This window comes from Mus pahari, chromosome X (assembly GCF_900095145.1).
Source record: "Mus pahari chromosome X, PAHARI_EIJ_v1.1, whole genome shotgun sequence".
Lineage (NCBI taxonomy): Eukaryota > Metazoa > Chordata > Mammalia > Rodentia > Muridae > Mus > Mus pahari.
The window spans coordinates 137,800,501-137,808,554 of NC_034613.1; the positions used below are offsets into that span (position 1 = coordinate 137,800,501).

At 40.0% G+C, this 8,054-nt stretch overlaps 1 protein-coding gene across 5 annotated transcripts in view; it reads left to right on the forward strand.

Moving 5' to 3' along the window:
* Positions 1 to 8,054, forward strand: part of Bclaf3 (BCLAF1 and THRAP3 family member 3) — a 52,479-nt gene that overhangs the window by 2,495 nt on the left and 41,930 nt on the right. The gene's annotated exons all lie outside the window — the stretch shown is intronic.

The window sequence follows — 8,054 nt, forward strand, 5'->3', positions numbered from 1 at the left end:
GTTTTTTTGAGATAGAGTTTCTTTGTGTAGCCCTGGCTGTCCTGGAACTCACTCTGTAGACCAGGCTGGCCTCGAACTCAGAAATCCGCCTGCCTCTAAGACCTTGTTTTAATAGGTGTAGTGGGCCATGCCTTTAATTCCAGCACTAAGGAGTAGAGGTAGGCAGATAGATCTCTCTCTGAGTTGGAGGCCATCCTGATCTACATAGTGAGCTCCAGAGCTATAGAGTGAGACCCTGTCTTGAAATAACAGAAAAACAAACACAAAAGGACTCATTTTCAAAGACTCTTCAGTGATACTTTTTGGCCCCATTCCACACTCTTTCATACTCAAGTTTGAACTTTAAGTTGTTTTTCATAGTGTATACAGTGTATATTGAGCATAGCTCCCTTTTTTGTTTGTTTTTTTGAGACAGTGTCTTATTTAGATCAACTTGACTCAAATGTATAGTCCTTTTACCTGGGCCTCCTTCATGCTGGGATTACGGGATTATAGGCATATGTCACCACACCTAAATCACTTTTCTTCCCTTCATTCTTTTCTTTTTTTAAGTTTTTTTTAAAAAGATTTATTTATTATTATATGTAAGTACACTGTAGCTGTCTTTAGACACAGTAGAAGAGGGCATCAGATCTCATTACGGATGGTCGTGAACCACCATGTGGTTGCTGGGACCTTTGGAAGAGCAGTCAGTACTCTTAACCGCTGAGCCATCTCTCCAGCCCCCCCTTCATTCTTTTCATGTGACAGGGTCTCATATAGTCCAGATTGGCCTCAAACTCAGTGTGCATCTGAGCATGACCTAGATTTTTCATCATCTGCCTCTATATCTTAAATATTGGGATTTTAGGCATGTGTGCATCACACTTGGTTTACACCAGTGGATCTCACCCTCCCTAATGCTGTAACCCTTTACTACAATTCCTTATGTTATGGTGACCCCCCCCAACATAAAATTATTTTCCTTGCTACTTCATAACTGTAATTTTGCAACTGTTAAGAAACAAAGTGTAAGGGCTGGTGAGATGGCTCAGTGGGTTAGAGCACCCGACTGCTCTTCCAAAGGTCCGGAGTTCAAATCCCAGCAACCACATGGTGGTTCATAACCATCCCTAACAAGATCTGACGCCCTCTTCTGGAGTGTCTGAAGACAGCTACAGTGTACTTACAATAAATAAATCTTTAAAAAAAAAAAAGAAACAAAATGTAAATATCTGTGTTTTCTGATGGTCTTAGGGGACCTCTGTGAAAAGGTCCACTAAAGGGGTGGTGACTCACTGATTTATATGGTGCTAGGGATTGAATTTATGGCTTCGTGAATGCTAGACAAACACTGTACTAATTAAGTGGTATCCTGGGCCTTCTTCCTTTGTTATTTTAATTTTTAATCTTGTAACTGAACATGTATTTATTTTTTAACTTTTACTGATAAACTTGTTTACCACAGTGAGTGTGTATATGTGTTATATGTGTGTATTCATTCATCTTTGTTTTCCTTGGTTGTTGCCTATCTTATTTTTAAATGTTTATTTTTTATTATTAGACTGTGGGAGGGTATGCACGCATGTGTGCTGGAACACATGTGGAGGTCAGAAAACTTTGTGGAATCAGTTCTCTCTACCTTTACATGGATTTGAGAGATCAACTCAGTTTTCCAGGCTCATGTGCCAAAAGTCTTTATCTGCTAATGTAGCTCATTGGCCTGTGCCTTACTTTTGAAACAGTGTGTTGGATTGGCTGCCCAGCAAATGCCTTTCCAGCCCAGGGATTACAGTTGTGCTGCTGTATTAGCTTATCTGTAGGTAACAGGGATCTGAACTCAGGTCCTCTTGCATGGTTCTGTTCCTTCAGCCTCCTACTATGAGTATTTGACTGGTCATTGTTTTTAATGCATCTCAAAGAATTTGATTATTTAGGCTTTGTGTCTGTACACACACACACACACACACACACACACACACACACACACACACGACAGGGTTTTACTCTATAGCCCAGACTGACTTCAGACTAAGTGGGTAAAGCCTGGCCTAAGATTCATAGCTATCCTCCACTTTCCAGGCTCTAAAGTGCTGGGATTATAGGTGTAAGCCACTGCACTTGGCTTCACTGTCAGTATTACTTTTTTTTTACTTTTAAATAAACAGCTCTTTAGGGCTGGAGAGGTAGATGACTTGGCAGTTAAGAACACTTGTTTTCTTGTAAAAAACCTGGGTTCAGTTCTCAGCACCCACATGATTGTTCACAAGTATTGAAACTCCAGTTGCAGGATATCTGATGATCCTTTTTGGCCTTAGTGGGTACCACATGCACAAATAATACAATACAGATAAATACTCATACACATAGAGTAAAAAAAAATAAATAAAAAGACGCACTATTTTACACTTATTTAGTGTATATATGCATGTTCACAGCATAGCATGCATATGGAAGAAAGAAAGACTTGTAGGCTCTTTAAAAAAACATGAGTTCTGGAGATCCAACTTAAGTCATTGTGCTTATATGGCAAGAAATTTTACCTACTGAGCTATCTCCCCAGCCTGTAAGCACATAAGTATTTTTTGTTTTAGTGGCCTATCTTTGTATTTAGCCTCTTTCTAACGTGTTTACTTTTCAAATACTTTACCCCCTGTAAGTATGAAGTATGACCAAAGTAAGTAAAAGTGGAGTTCTGTGTGCACTTATGACTCTTCCTTACTGAAGAACTGGTGATAAGGTAACACACACTCTGTGACAATGAGGATAATCCAAGCTTGGTCTCCTCACTTCTGCTTTCCCCTTTCTTCTGAGCTCCTTACTGATTACCCTCTTATTTCTGTGGTCTCTTGCTGCAAAGGGTTTCCTGGGGAATTTTTATTCTTTGAATTTGTAAATACTTGATTTGCATTTAGTGTGGAATCTTGCATAATTTACACATCTTAAATGTACAGTTCATTATTTTTAGTATTTTGATACAATTGTGCAAACATGATCATAAGTCTAATTCCAGCACAGTTCTTCACCCCCAAAAGCTCTGTTCGGTGTAGTGCTAGATGCCTGGAATCCCAGGGCTTGGGCTATATATGGAGGGAGGATCAGGAGATCAAGGTCATCATCCTCACCTACACAGGTAGTGTGAGGCCAGTCTTCCTGATGGGAAACCCTGTTTCACAAACCTAAAGAAAAAAGAAAAACACTAAACATAAGCAATCATTCCATTTCTGTGGATTTACCTAGTCTAGTTATTTTACGTAAATGAAATTATACAATATGAGGTCTTTTGTGAATGACTTTACTCATTTAACATCTCCACGAATCGAATCTTGTCCAGGGCCTCAGTCTGGCAGGCAAGCAGGGCCATGCTATTGCAGCACCAGCATGTTGCAGCCCCATGTGTCCTTTGGTCCTCAGGGGGTCTCCCATATTCCTGTGCACATGATTGCTGCCGTAGCTCCATGATATATGACCATATTCCCAACTCCAGATTGGTATCCAGCAGCCTTACCAGTAGAATGGTAGTGAGCCTTAAGCCCTCTGGCTGATCATGACCTGTTTCAGCAGCTTAGCTTCCCTTGTTAGAATTCTTCACAGCATAACATCTCAAGTTTGATGAATCCTAATTAATTTTTTCTTTTGTTGTTTGTATTTTTAGTGCCATATCTTAGAAACTATGCCCTATTCAAGGTCATAAGGATTATTTATATGTGTTTTAGATTTTGTGTATTTAGTTCTTGAATCCACTTTGTGCGTGCTTGTGTCCATGTGCATGACATTTGGGTTGTAATTGTATATTGGCTGATGCAAATTCCTTAGCTCACATTTTCCTCTTTCATTGAGGCTTTTAAAATACTACCTTTATTTTTCTTTGTATTGTGTGTGTGTGTGTGTTTTGAAACTATAATTACATCATTTCCCACTTCCCTTTCCTCCCCCAACTCCTCCCATGTACCCTTATTGCTCTCAAATTCATGGTCTCTTTTTCTTTAATTGCTGTTACATATATACATATATATTCCTAAATACATAAATATAATTTGCCTAGCCTTTTGAAGAATTTGGTTGTCATGGAGAGCTAGGATAGCCCCAGGGCCATATGGTTCCAGAGAGATGGGAAAATTATGCAGGGTTATGGGAAGGATCTGATGAAAAGGGAGAGGGATTTTATAAGAGAAAGGGAGTTGCTACAGTCTGGTCTGTCAGCTGAATAAGGGTGTGTTCTTTTAAGGCTGTCTTCTTTTAGCATCAGTGTTCTTTTCAGCATCCTCCTGGGAGTAAATGACCCTGCTATCTGGGTGTTTGTGTTCAGAGGTAGACAGATGATTCACTGCTTCTGGTCTTTTATGTTTTACTCTGAAGCAGTAATATAATTGTATTTATCATCTGTTTCTGACATATCAGTCAATACCATATTGGTTTTAGTCTGTCATTTTATTTCTTTTAAAGCTTTTTTGTCCCTTTTAATCAACATTGCTGGCAAAAGAAATGACATTTAAATAGGATAAACTTTTTCTGCGAAGGCCAGATAGTAAATATTTTATACTTTATATGCTACATATGCATCTGTATTGCTGCCACTTCTTTTAACTCTAACAATTCCTCCTTTTTGTGGTGCTTTTAATACCAGGGTTAGGATCTATAGATCTCTGTTAACCAACCTTCCAGGTAATTTTAGTGTACACGAAGATTTGAGAGTCTCCACTCCAAGGTGTGTGCGTTTGTGTGGAATTGGTGAGCTTTTGGATATGGACATTTTCAATATTTTGGAGTACTATCATACTGCTTCCAAGCTACTTATATTTTGGTATATTCTAGCAGTGTATTAGGGCTCCTTTGTGCCATATATTTGCCTACTCATTAAAATGATAACCACTGTTTTGGGTGTGAAATGGTTGGGTTTTTATTTGCATTTCCCAATTACTACTTGATCATATTCATAGGTTACTTGAATTTTAGTTTTGGGATACACTACTTAGAAATTTTGCCTTTTTAATACTAGTATGTAAACAAGTAAAATATGTTGAAATAATTACTGAACAAACACAGAACCCCCAAGGAGGAAGAAATTCAGAATTTTTTAAAAAGGAAATTCAAGGAAAAGCACCGAAAATGATGATCAGACAACTCCGGAAAGCTCAGACAAACTGAGGCAAGGACATTGAAATAGGAGGACCAGCATGACCCAATTAGGGAAAACAAGGAGTTTTATATGGACTATTAGGATAGAGGAGGAGACCAGAAATTTAAAAAAAAAAATGTGTGTCATCTATTTAATCATTAAATTATTTATTCACTGTTTTTGTGAGACAGGTTTCCTCTTACTATCCTGGAACTCAGTTTGACCATGTTGGTCTTTAACTCACAGAGATCCTCCTGTCTCTTCCTCCTGGGTGATGGGATTAAAGGCATATGCCACTACACCTGAATTTAATATTTCACCAATAGTGAAGTGTTTGGAATAATTTGGCTCAGGTTTTGCTTTGCTTGTTATGAATATACATTCTCAGTTTTTTCCCTTTTAAATTATTTAAGACTTAATGTATGTGTATGCATGGATGGTTATGCTCCCACATACATGCCTTGGTGCCAGAAGGGGGCGTTTGTTCCTCTGGAACTGGAGTTACAGCTAGGAATCAAATGAGGGTCTTTCGCAAGAGCAGCAAAGGTATTAACTGCTAAATGATCCTGCTGCTATTGTGGGTTCTGTCTTCATTGCTGCAGCAGCAGCCACCACTGCCTCCACTGCTGCTGCCACTGCCTCTGCCACCACCTCCGCGGGGGTGGGGGAAGGGGTTGCTTAAATTATTTCCTTGCTGGGCTAAGGCAGACTGACAGGTGGATTCTGGGGCCCACGAGCCAGCCTCGTGCAGTCCCCAGGTCCCAAAAAGAAACAAGGTAGCTAAAAGAAGCGGGAAAGTGCACAAACAACTGAAGGTTGGAGGAGACGGTTCCGGCAGAGCAGGAGGCACCAACAGATTTCTGCTGTTCAGGAGCCTCTTATTTGTTCTCTCCTCCCGCCCCCATTCTTAAGTTTCTTTTTTGTTTTTTTTTTTTTTCCATTGTTGTGAGCGATGGTTAGGGGCTGAAACTCACATCTCCAGAGAGAAGGGTAAGACTTTATTTTGATTTCTTTCTACCTGCTTTCTCCCCTCTTTCACAATTCCTTTCTGTCGCCGGGCAGTGGTGTCGCACACCTTTAATCCCAGCACTCGGGAGGTAGAGGCAGGCAGATTTCTGAGTTCGAGGCCAGCCTGGTCTACAGAGTGAGTTCCAGGACAGCCAGGACTACACAGAGAAACCCTGCTTCCAAAAACCAAAAACCAAACCAAAACAATTCCTTTCTGTCGTTTTCCCCTCGCAGTTGAGGGCGTTCCCCATTCCCCTTGGTGGCCACTAGTTCATGATCTCAGCACCTGAGTGGTGGTGGAGTAAAGGCGGCAGCGGACATTTTGTAGATACATTTGCGCCCCTGCGGTGCTCTATGCAGCATTTATAGTCGAGTCCAAATGAGTACGGAACAGGAGCTGTGCAGCCCGGTGTGCCTGTTCTTCCCCTCTCCTGCGCCTGTGGTGATTTGGGAAATTTAAGGTTTCTCACTGCAGAAGAGTCACATATACTCATCTCCCACCCTGCGAACTTCAGTTGCAGGGTTTCGAGAATTTAATTTGGCTTGTATTTAAGCTAGTTTAATAATATGTCCAAGAAAAGTACTTGGCTGCACATAGAGAAGAATAACCAGTTCGATTTTCATTTTTAATTTAATTTTGATTATTTTGTGAGAGTTTCATTTTGTAGCTTTTGGCTAGCTTTAAATGCACTATTTAGAACAGACTGGCCAGGGCAGTGGTGGCGCACGCCTTTATTCCCAGCACTTGGTAGGCAGAGGCAGGAGGATTTCTGAGTTTGAAACCAGCCTGGTCTACAGAGTGAATTCTAAGACAGCCAGTGCTACACAGAGAAACCCTGTCTCTAAAAACCAAAAAATAAAAAAAAAGTAAAAAATACAACAACAAAAAAAACCAGGCTGGCCTTGAAATCAAGAGCAGTCCTTCCTCTACCTTCAGAGTGCTGGATTAAAGACATGTGGCACTATTTTTTACTTTTATTTTTTCATTTGATTTTATGACTGGCTAGTCCTGACTGGCCTGGAACTCCTTTATAAATCAATCTGGCCTCAAACTCATGGAGAAATGCCTGGCCTAGCTTCCTAAGTGCTTTGGTTAAAGGCCTGTACATTGTGTGTGGCCACAATTCCATATTAGAACTGTTGTTCCACAAGCTCAGGTGAATCTAAGGGGCAGATGTAGTCTTGGAAAAGTCAGATTCAAAGACAAACTTAAAAGATTTTGTCTTCCCACAGGGGTTGCATATATCAGCGAACCTGAAAATAAGATATTTATATTACGATTCATAACTAGCAGAATTAGTTATAACGTAGCAATGGAATAATTTTATGGTTGGGGGTCATCACAGCATGAGGAGAACCATATTAAAGGATCACATCACTAAGAAGGTTGAGAACCACTGTTCTCAGAGAAAACAAAGTAAATGTCAAAAAATAAATAATTTGCTTAATTCACTAAAATGAAGAGGTAATAAAGGGGGAACATCCTGTAAAATGATACATGAGGTTAACCTCTAGTCTTTACATATATACACATATATAGAACTCTTTAAGCCAGATCTAAAGACCAGATTAATATCTTTTTTATAGCTTTTGCTTTTTTAAAGGTTTATTTGTTATGTATACAGCCTTCTGCCTGCACGTATGTGTACAGGCTAGAAGAGGGCACCAGATCTCATTATAGATGGTTATATGCCACCATGTGGTTGCTGGGAATTGAACTCAGGACCCCTGGAAGAATAGCTAGTACTCTTAATTTCTGAGCCATCATTCCAGCCCCCAATATCTTTTTTTTTCTTTTTCTTTTTTCAATTTTTATTAGGTATTTACTTCATTTACATTTCAAATGCTATCCCCAAAGTCCCCTATACCCTTCCCCGCCCTGCTCCCCTACCCACCCTCTCCCCTTTCTTGGCCCTGGTGTTCCCCTGTACTGGGTCATATAAAGTTT